We start from the raw sequence: 8,138 nt of genomic DNA, 5'->3' as shown, positions 1-8,138 counted from the left end.
TTATAAGCATACACCATCATGTCTGGTCTTATGGGGTATAGAGCATACATCTTTTTAATTATGCATTGATGGGTGGGTGGGTAGGTGCGCGCGCAGACCCCAGAGGCACCGGATCTCCAGGAGGCGGAGTGACAGGCTCTTGTGCATGGCTTGGCTTGGTGGGTATTAGACTCCAGTCTGCTGCAGGCACTGTTCGTGTTTCGTGTTCTTCACTACGGAACCATCTCCCCAAACTCTTAGAGACATTTTAAACAGACTTAAGAACAGAGGTTAAGAGAAAGAGAGGTGCTTCAAACAAAGGGCAGAGTCTGCAGCTGTCTTCGCAGTAGTTACATGTAGGATTCTGGTTGTTTCTGAAGTTACTATCTACAAAGTGTGCGAAGAAATTTAAATGAGATCTCAGGATGGGTCCAGAGGTTTTCCAGGCAGAGTTGTATTGATTGCATAAAATATTAGACAAAGCAAGATATAGGATGCATCACTGTGAGTTAGTTAATAGTGTTTTTAAATGGCTGATTGTGTATGTCTGTGTATATGTATCTCTGCACGTGCATGTGGAAGTCAGGGATCAACCTGGAGGAGCTGATTCTGTACTTCTGCCATGTCAGTCCAGGTGATGGAACACGGGTTGACACCTTTAGTCACTGAGCCATTTTACCAGCATAGATTATAATATAATATGATATGATATGATATGATATATAATGTTCTGTATGTGGGATTCACAAAAGAATTCTAGGAGAATTAAGGCGGGTTTATTTGTATTTTAACATTCATATCTGAAAATATTTCTGTATAAAAGAAATATTGCCTCTGGTGGTAACAACATGGCAAATATTGTTAACTAGAATGGAAGCTTTTTGTTTGTTTGTTTGTTTTTGAGACAGGTTTCTCTGTGTAGTTCTGGCTATCTGGGAACTTGCTCTGTAGACCAGGCTGGCCTAGAACTCACAGAGATCTACCTGCCTCTGCCTCCTGGGCGCTGGGATTAAAGGGATACATCACCACTTGGCTAGAATTATTTATTATTATTTTTTTTTAAATATGAATACCTTTGTGTGTGTGTGTGTGTGTGTGTGTGTGTGTGTGTGTGTGTCAGGGTTGAGGTATGTACACCTGAGTGAAAGTGCCATAGAAACTGGTGGCAGCAGGTCCCCTAGAGCTTAAATTACAAGCTGTTCTGTAACAGCTGATGGCCCTCTACAAGAGCAGTACAGGCTTTTAACCACTGAAACTCTCTCTTGGGCTATAATTGTCATTTTCAAAACATTATTTATTTATTTATTTATTTATTTATTTATTTATTTATTTATTTATTTATTTATTATGTGTACAGTATTCTGTCTGCATGGCCAGAAGAGGGCAGCAGATCTCATTATAGATGATTGTGAGTCACCATGTGGTTGCTGGGAATTGAACTAAGGACCTCTGGAAGAGCTGCCAGTGCTCTTAACCTCTGAGCTATCTCTGCAGCCCCCTACAATTGTTATTTTTAAAGGTTTGTTTTTAGTCTATGTGTACAAGTGTGTATACCTACTTGTCTGTATGTGTACCACATACATGTAATGCCCATGGAAGCCAGAAGAGGGCATCAGATCCCTGGAACCAGAGTAACAGATGGTTGTTAGCCATAATTTGGGTGCTGAGAACCAAATCTGGGTTCTCTGTAAGAACAGTAGGTAACCACTTAGCCATTCCTCCAGCCTGGGCTGGTTAATTTATTTGTTTGTTTGGTTAGTTTTGGTTTTTCTTCTTAAAAAAATTATTTTTAAGATTTTTTTTTTATTTAATGTGTGAGTACTCTGTCTGCATGCACACCTGCATGCCAGAAGGGGTCATCAGATTCCAGTATTGTGATTATGAGCCACCATGTGGTTGCTAGGAATTGAACTCAGGACCTCTTCAAGAGCAGCCAGTGCTCTTATCCACTGAGCCATCTCTCCAGCCCTAGTTTTGGTTTTTTAAGACAAGGTTTCTCTGTGTAGCCCTGGCTGTCCTGTCTAGGAGCTCACTTTTAGACCAGGCTGGTCTTGAACTCATGGATCTACCTGCCTCTGTCTCTGCAGGTACTACCACTCCCAGCTCATGGCTGGAATTCTTGATTCTTAACTGGTTAGAAGCTTCAGCCAGACTGCTGTGTGAGGAACTAATTTCCCTTGTCTTTCCTGTCTCAAAACCTAAGCGTCAACACTGCTTGCTGGAGGCAGTCTCCAGCCACAGGAGGTCAAGAGAGAGGAAGTGGGAAGCCCAGCTCTCACTACCCTCATCTTCAGAGTGTCTCCAGCAGGGGCTGCTGTACCTCCTTTTTTCTCCCACACGGGCTGGCCTCTACTTCCCTAGAGGATACTTGGTACAGAGGCTCTGTCTCCCTCTGCCCCACTAGTTTAGGAAAGGGGAGAGAATGCTTGCCGGCTGATGCTAGTCCTAGAGGTCTTCTTGGATGCAGAAAGCTGATTGTGGAAATGGCCTGGTTGGTAAACTGGAAAGGTAAGGAAGCAGGATGAGGCAGGGGGAGAAACTGCAATGAAATGCTGTGGTGCCCAATCTGGCAACATATATACTAAAATTAGAATTATACAGAGAAGGTCAGCATGCCCTGTCCAAGGATGACACACAAACTTTTGAAGTATTTCATGTATACATACACATTTTAAAAATTAATTAATTATTTTTAGACAGGCTTTCACTCTACAGACTTGGCTGGCCTGGAACTCACAGAGATGCACAGCCTCTGCTGGGATTAAAGGCTTATCTCACCACCAGCCAGAATTTCACATTAAAAAAAAAAGAAAAGAAAAGAAAAAGAACAGAGATGCAATTGTGACAAAAGCTTTGGCTTTGGCAGCATGGTGGCTCAAGTGTGTAATCCCAGTTCTCTAGAGGCAGGAGGATTACTATGAGTTTGATGCCTGCTTGGTTACAGTATGAAACTGTATCAAGAAAAAACCCCAAGTAAAAAATACAAGCAACAGAACACAAACCCATCCTCCATCGAACAGGAGGACTGAAGTCGGTGTGGCTGGTCTTGATGCCGAGGCGAGGTTTTGGCTCCCCTGCTCTTCATTCTCACGGCCACACAGCTGATCTAGATTTGGCCCCAAGCAGGATGAACTTTGTCCTTGGCACCTCCTATCAGGCAGGGCAGTTCCTGGAGAGGGACTGGCTGTGGGCTACCATAAGTCCCCAACCTATGCAGAGGTCACAGGGTCAACCAAGATCCAAGCCAGCTTTACTCTTCACCGACTGAGTGACATTGACCTGCTTCTGATCCTTATGTAGCATGCATTTCCTTTTCCTTCTTTGTAAACAAAGCAAGAATGAGGGTTAAAGGAAACTTTGTTCCTTAAGGGGTTGGAGGCTCACCACACCCCAACCTGTGTTGGCTTCCCTCCTGGAACAGCTGTTAAGGTCTTAGCCACCCCCTCCCCTGTGTGGCCTGGCCTCCCACTTCCTGCCCCAGGGGTGGTTGGACTTGGCTCTCCTGGCTCTTCTCCAGCTCTGGGGGCAGGAAACTGAACCCAGTCCTGGCCTAATTGCCCTCCTTTTTCTTCCTTATTGGAGCCCTGTAGGGGTGTGTGTGTGTGTGTGTGTGTGTGTGTGTGTTTGTGTGTGTGTGTGTTTATGAGGCTCTGGTTCCTGGAATTCTCAGCCTCAATTATTTGTCCAGAACAGAATTCATCCTGAAATGTCACTTTAGGCTCTGGGCCATTTGCTTTTGTCCTCTGTGTGAGAATGGGGTAAAGAGCCACGGCTGAATCCAGGCATTCCCGGGTCCCCTAAATATCACCTGTACCCTCAATAGTAGAAAAGCAGGAAAGACAGCAGTAGGATAGAGTGGGGGTAGGGAGTGTATCTCAAGGGCCCCTAGGCATAAGAGAACCTGTGTGAACTGGGGTCATTTAAGGAGGCACAGGTTAGCAGAGAGGACCGTTGTGTAAGCTAGCAAAGCTTAAGGAATTGGACCCTTGAGGTCCAGGGTCCTGCCTGTTGCACCCAGTAGGTGGTCTTAGATGAAGGTTGAACTTGATGCCACAGGCTCCGTGCCCCACCAGCGTTCTCAGAATTCTGGATCTGGTTTGCATGCAGGCTCACCATCCACTTAGAGCTCATCTTTCCTCATATCCACCATCTCTCTGTGCCTTAGAGCCTTAGCTGTGGTGTTCTTCTAGAGCACTCAAAGAATCCTAGAGTAAGTAGCACAGGGCAGTGAAACCTGTTTCTCTGGGGACGGGTCCCCGACACAGGGGCACCCCAACCAGCCTTTGCAAACACGTGTTTGTCCAGCTAGTCTCCTTCGCTTTGCTGGAGCCCAGGCCTGGCAGTTCACGGGCTTGGAGACAGGTGGCAACAGCAGCTTATTCGTAAGATGGCACTGGGTGGTCAGCAGGTCAGAGGTCAGAAGTCCGCCCTCTGGATTTAGCTAGACGTGTTCTACCTGCCCGCTTGCAATCCTCGCGGCTCCTCCTCAAAGGCTGTCTATCACCACAGCAGGTCTGCATTTCGTTATAGGCACAGGTGGCCCAGAAGAAAGAGGTAGGAGATGAAGTGTTCCCTCGCAGTGTGGCGAGGGTGACTTCAATACTAGTCCAAGGAAGAAATGGCAAATTGCATCCTAGAGTCAGTGGATGTGTGTCTGAATCTTGGGTCACTGGTGGGATCTAGGAAGAGTTAATTCTCTGTGCCTTGGTTTTTCTCATCTATCAAGCAAGAGAGTCGTTGTGAGGATTAAATGAGTAGGCACATAAAACATATTCAAAGTCAATACTTCCAGCAATTACAGCGGCAACTGAGGTCCCAGCGGGTAAACACACTTGACAGATTTCTCTAAGTTCACTGTTTGAAATTCCCACAATTTGTTGTAGCTGATCTACGGAAAGTCAAGCTTTCATCTATGCAGATGATCCTTGCTCTGAGCAATCTTCCAGACTGCCCAGGCCTTAGAGGCAGCCTGGCCGGCTGCCTTGCCCTGCTGTGAACTGCTCCGATGGGCCATAAAGGAAGCCCTACAAACAGAAGGGTTGTCCCTGTCAGCAGCCTCAAACAACACATCGCATATCCCCACATCCTCATCCCTCACTGAGTCATTAGGGTGCTGGCGACAGCCAAGCCCTCCAGAACTCTGTCTTGCCAGCCTGAGCTCTGTGTAGGGTAATGAGGTCTATGAGGCGGCCACCCATGGAGCCGCCTTCCTTTATTACTCCCTTGACATAAGTTGCTGGGATGTTAAGCAGCATATTTAAGTGGTTCTAGCTCGGGATGGTGAGTGAGCTCATGACGCCTGAACCAAGGCGCTGGCTTGTTACTAACAGATGTTTCTCCACTTCAGCCTATATCTGTCCAGATGGAGAATGCACATGATCATATTCTTCCTCCCTCCCCCTTCTCTCTTTCTCTCTCTCTCCATCGCCCTCTGGGTTTTACAGAGCTCAGGCTGGCCTTGAACCACTATGTATTCCCAAGGACAACTGATCCTCCCAGCTTCACTTCCTGAACTCCTGAACATTGAGGTTCTAAGCTACATGCCCAGTTTCTCCTGGCACTGAGGATTGAACCCATGGCTTCATGCTAGATAAGCAGTCTACTAAGCTAGAAGCTCAGTCTTTTTTTTTTTTTTTTTAGCCTGCCTCAGCTACCCTGCAGGTATAAACCCACCATGGGAGGAGGATTTGTGTGTGTGTGTCTTATTAGGGGGAAGGCTCCCATGCGCTGGTGTCTCTGTGGATGTCAGAGGGCAGGTTGGAAGAGTTGGTTTTCTCCTGTTATGCAGATTCTGGGGACAAAACCTCAGGTTGTCAAGCACCATGCCCCGCCTCCTCTTTTGGCCTTTTTTGTTTGTTTGCTTACTTTTAGTATTCTTTTATTTTATTTATTTTTTTGTTTTCTCAAGACAGGGTTTCTCTGTGTAGCCTTGGCTATCCTAGACTCACTTTGTAGGCCAGGCTGGCCTTGAACTTCCAGAGATTCACCTTCCTCTGCCCCTGATTGCTGGGATCAGAGGGGTGTGCCACCATGCCCGGCTACCTTTGCTATCTTTAATTGTGTATGTCTATGTGGAGGTATGTATGTGAGTACAGAGCCCAATGATGCCAGAGGCTGGAGGCCTAACATCCCTGGAACTGGACTCATGGGCAGTAGTTAGCCGCCAGGTAGGTGCTGGGAATCAAACTCAGATCCCCTAGAAGAGCAGGGAACCACTGAGCCATCTCTCCAGCCCTTTGTTTCCTTTTTTTTTTTTTTTTAATTACAATTTTGGTCCATCACAGTGCTGCGTTTCATTGTTTCATTTTCTTTTTCTTCTTTCATGTCTCCTTTCCTTTCCTATATCAAGATGTCCTTTATTTACTTATCAAAATATTTATTTTTTATGCATATGCTTGCATGTCTGAGTACATATGTTTGAGCATGCGGAGGCCAGAAGAGGGTAACAGAGCCCTGGGAGCTGGAGTCGCAGGTTGTGGTGCGCTGCCTGATGCGGGTGCTGGGCCAGACTCTGCCAGGGCAGCGGTGCTCTTGACCACAGAGTCATCTCCAGCCCCCTTTGTTTCAGCTTTGTGTTTTTATTTATATACTACAGTGACAGTGACTAGCACAAACCTCAAGCAGGAAAATGGACCGACTTCAACCCCATTCCCCAGGTACACACACCTCCTTCACCCAGACCAAGACGCCTCCAGAAGCCCTGTGAGAAGTTAGGATGTTCTGCTGGCAACATTAACGCAAGTAAAGCAGCAGGTGAGATTAAGTTTTAATAATGTATCTCATTTAAAGCAACAGATCCAAAATATCATTTTAATACACAATTAGCAATAAAATTGCACATGTGATATCACACTTTTCCTTACTCAGACTTTAGAGTCCAGCATATCTCAACTAGCCTGGCCACTTGTTCAGTGCTCAGTAGCCACGTGTGGCTGGTGGGTACTGTACCAGACAGCATGGGTCCAGGAAGCAAGGGATGGATGACAGTGAAAAATGGAAGTGATGCCAACAACATTCATTGATAGGAGTACAAATTGTTCAAAACAAAACCCCATCTTTTTCTATTTTCTTTTCAATGCTGGGGGAGGAACCCAGGGTCTCATATTACTACTGAGTTACACCCCTCACCCCAACTATGTAAGTAATAAGCCATTAATCATATTTCTATGTAAGTATTGGTTACTTAGTTTTCTTTTCTTTCTTTTTTGTTATTTTTTAAAGATTTTATTTACTTATTTTTATATATGAGTGTTCCATCTGAAGAGGGCATCAGACGGTTGTAGCCATGATGTGGTTGCTGGGAATTTAACTCAGGACTTCTGGAGGAGCAGACAGTGCTCTTATCTGCTGAGCTATCTCTCCAACTTGTTTTGTTTTGTTGAGACAGGGTTTCCCTGCGTAGCCCTTGCTGTCCTGGAACTCACTCTATATACCAGCCTGACCTCTCAGAGATCTGCTTGCCTCTGCTTTCTGACCTGAGCTGCTAGGATTAAAGGCCTGCACCACTATTCTGCCAATGTCTTTTTTGCTTGTTTGTTTATTTGTTTGTTTTTGTATCAAGACAGAGTTTTTGAACTCACTCTGTAGACCAGGCTGGCTCAAACTCCGAGGTCTTCACCAGGAAATTGGATTAAGACCACACCCTGCCTCAATTCTCTGGCACATAGATCACAGAGCACAGGAAGTCCCTGCGGCTCTCTCTAGTTCTCTTTCAGGCTCTTTTAGGAATGGAGCAGATTTTACACATTCTTAGGCACATTTGAATGACAGGGTCTTCAGCTGCCCAGTAGGCTACCGTCTTAAACCTGGAGTTATATCAGATTTTGTTTTTATCAAGACAGGGTTTCTCTGTGTAGCCTTGACTGTCCTGAATTCACTTTGTAGCCCAGGCTGGCCTCAAGCTCACAGTGATCTGCCTGCCTCTGCCTCCCTGAGCACTGGGATTACAGGAGCATCACACTTCAGCACCCAGCTTGTTTTTGTTTTTTCAAGACAGGGTTTCTCTGTGTAGAGCTGACTGTCCTGGAACTCGCTTTGTAGACCAACTTGGCCTTGAAGTCATAGGGATCTGTGAGTTTGAGGCCAGCCTGGTTTACAAAGCAAGTTCCAGGACAGTCAAGGTCACACAGGGGAACTCTGTCTCAACAAAACAAACAAAA

General features: G+C 45.8%; 1 non-coding gene across 1 annotated transcript; it reads left to right on the top strand.

The window, feature by feature from the left end:
* The first annotated feature begins 2,536 nt into the window (after nucleotides 1-2,536).
* On the top strand, nucleotides 2,537-2,641 carry LOC129672637 (U6 spliceosomal RNA). The gene has a single exon (XR_008719526.1). It is a non-coding gene; the product is annotated as a U6 spliceosomal RNA (small nuclear RNA).
* The last annotated feature ends 5,497 nt before the right edge of the window (nucleotides 2,642-8,138 follow it).

This window comes from Psammomys obesus, unplaced genomic scaffold, assembly GCF_907164565.1.
Source record: "Psammomys obesus unplaced genomic scaffold, mPsaObe1.curated_primary_1811, whole genome shotgun sequence".
In the NCBI taxonomy this organism is placed as follows: Eukaryota; Metazoa; Chordata; class Mammalia; order Rodentia; family Muridae; genus Psammomys; species Psammomys obesus.
The sequence above is the reverse complement of the archived record's forward strand: the minus strand, read 5'-3'. Positions and strand labels throughout refer to the sequence as shown.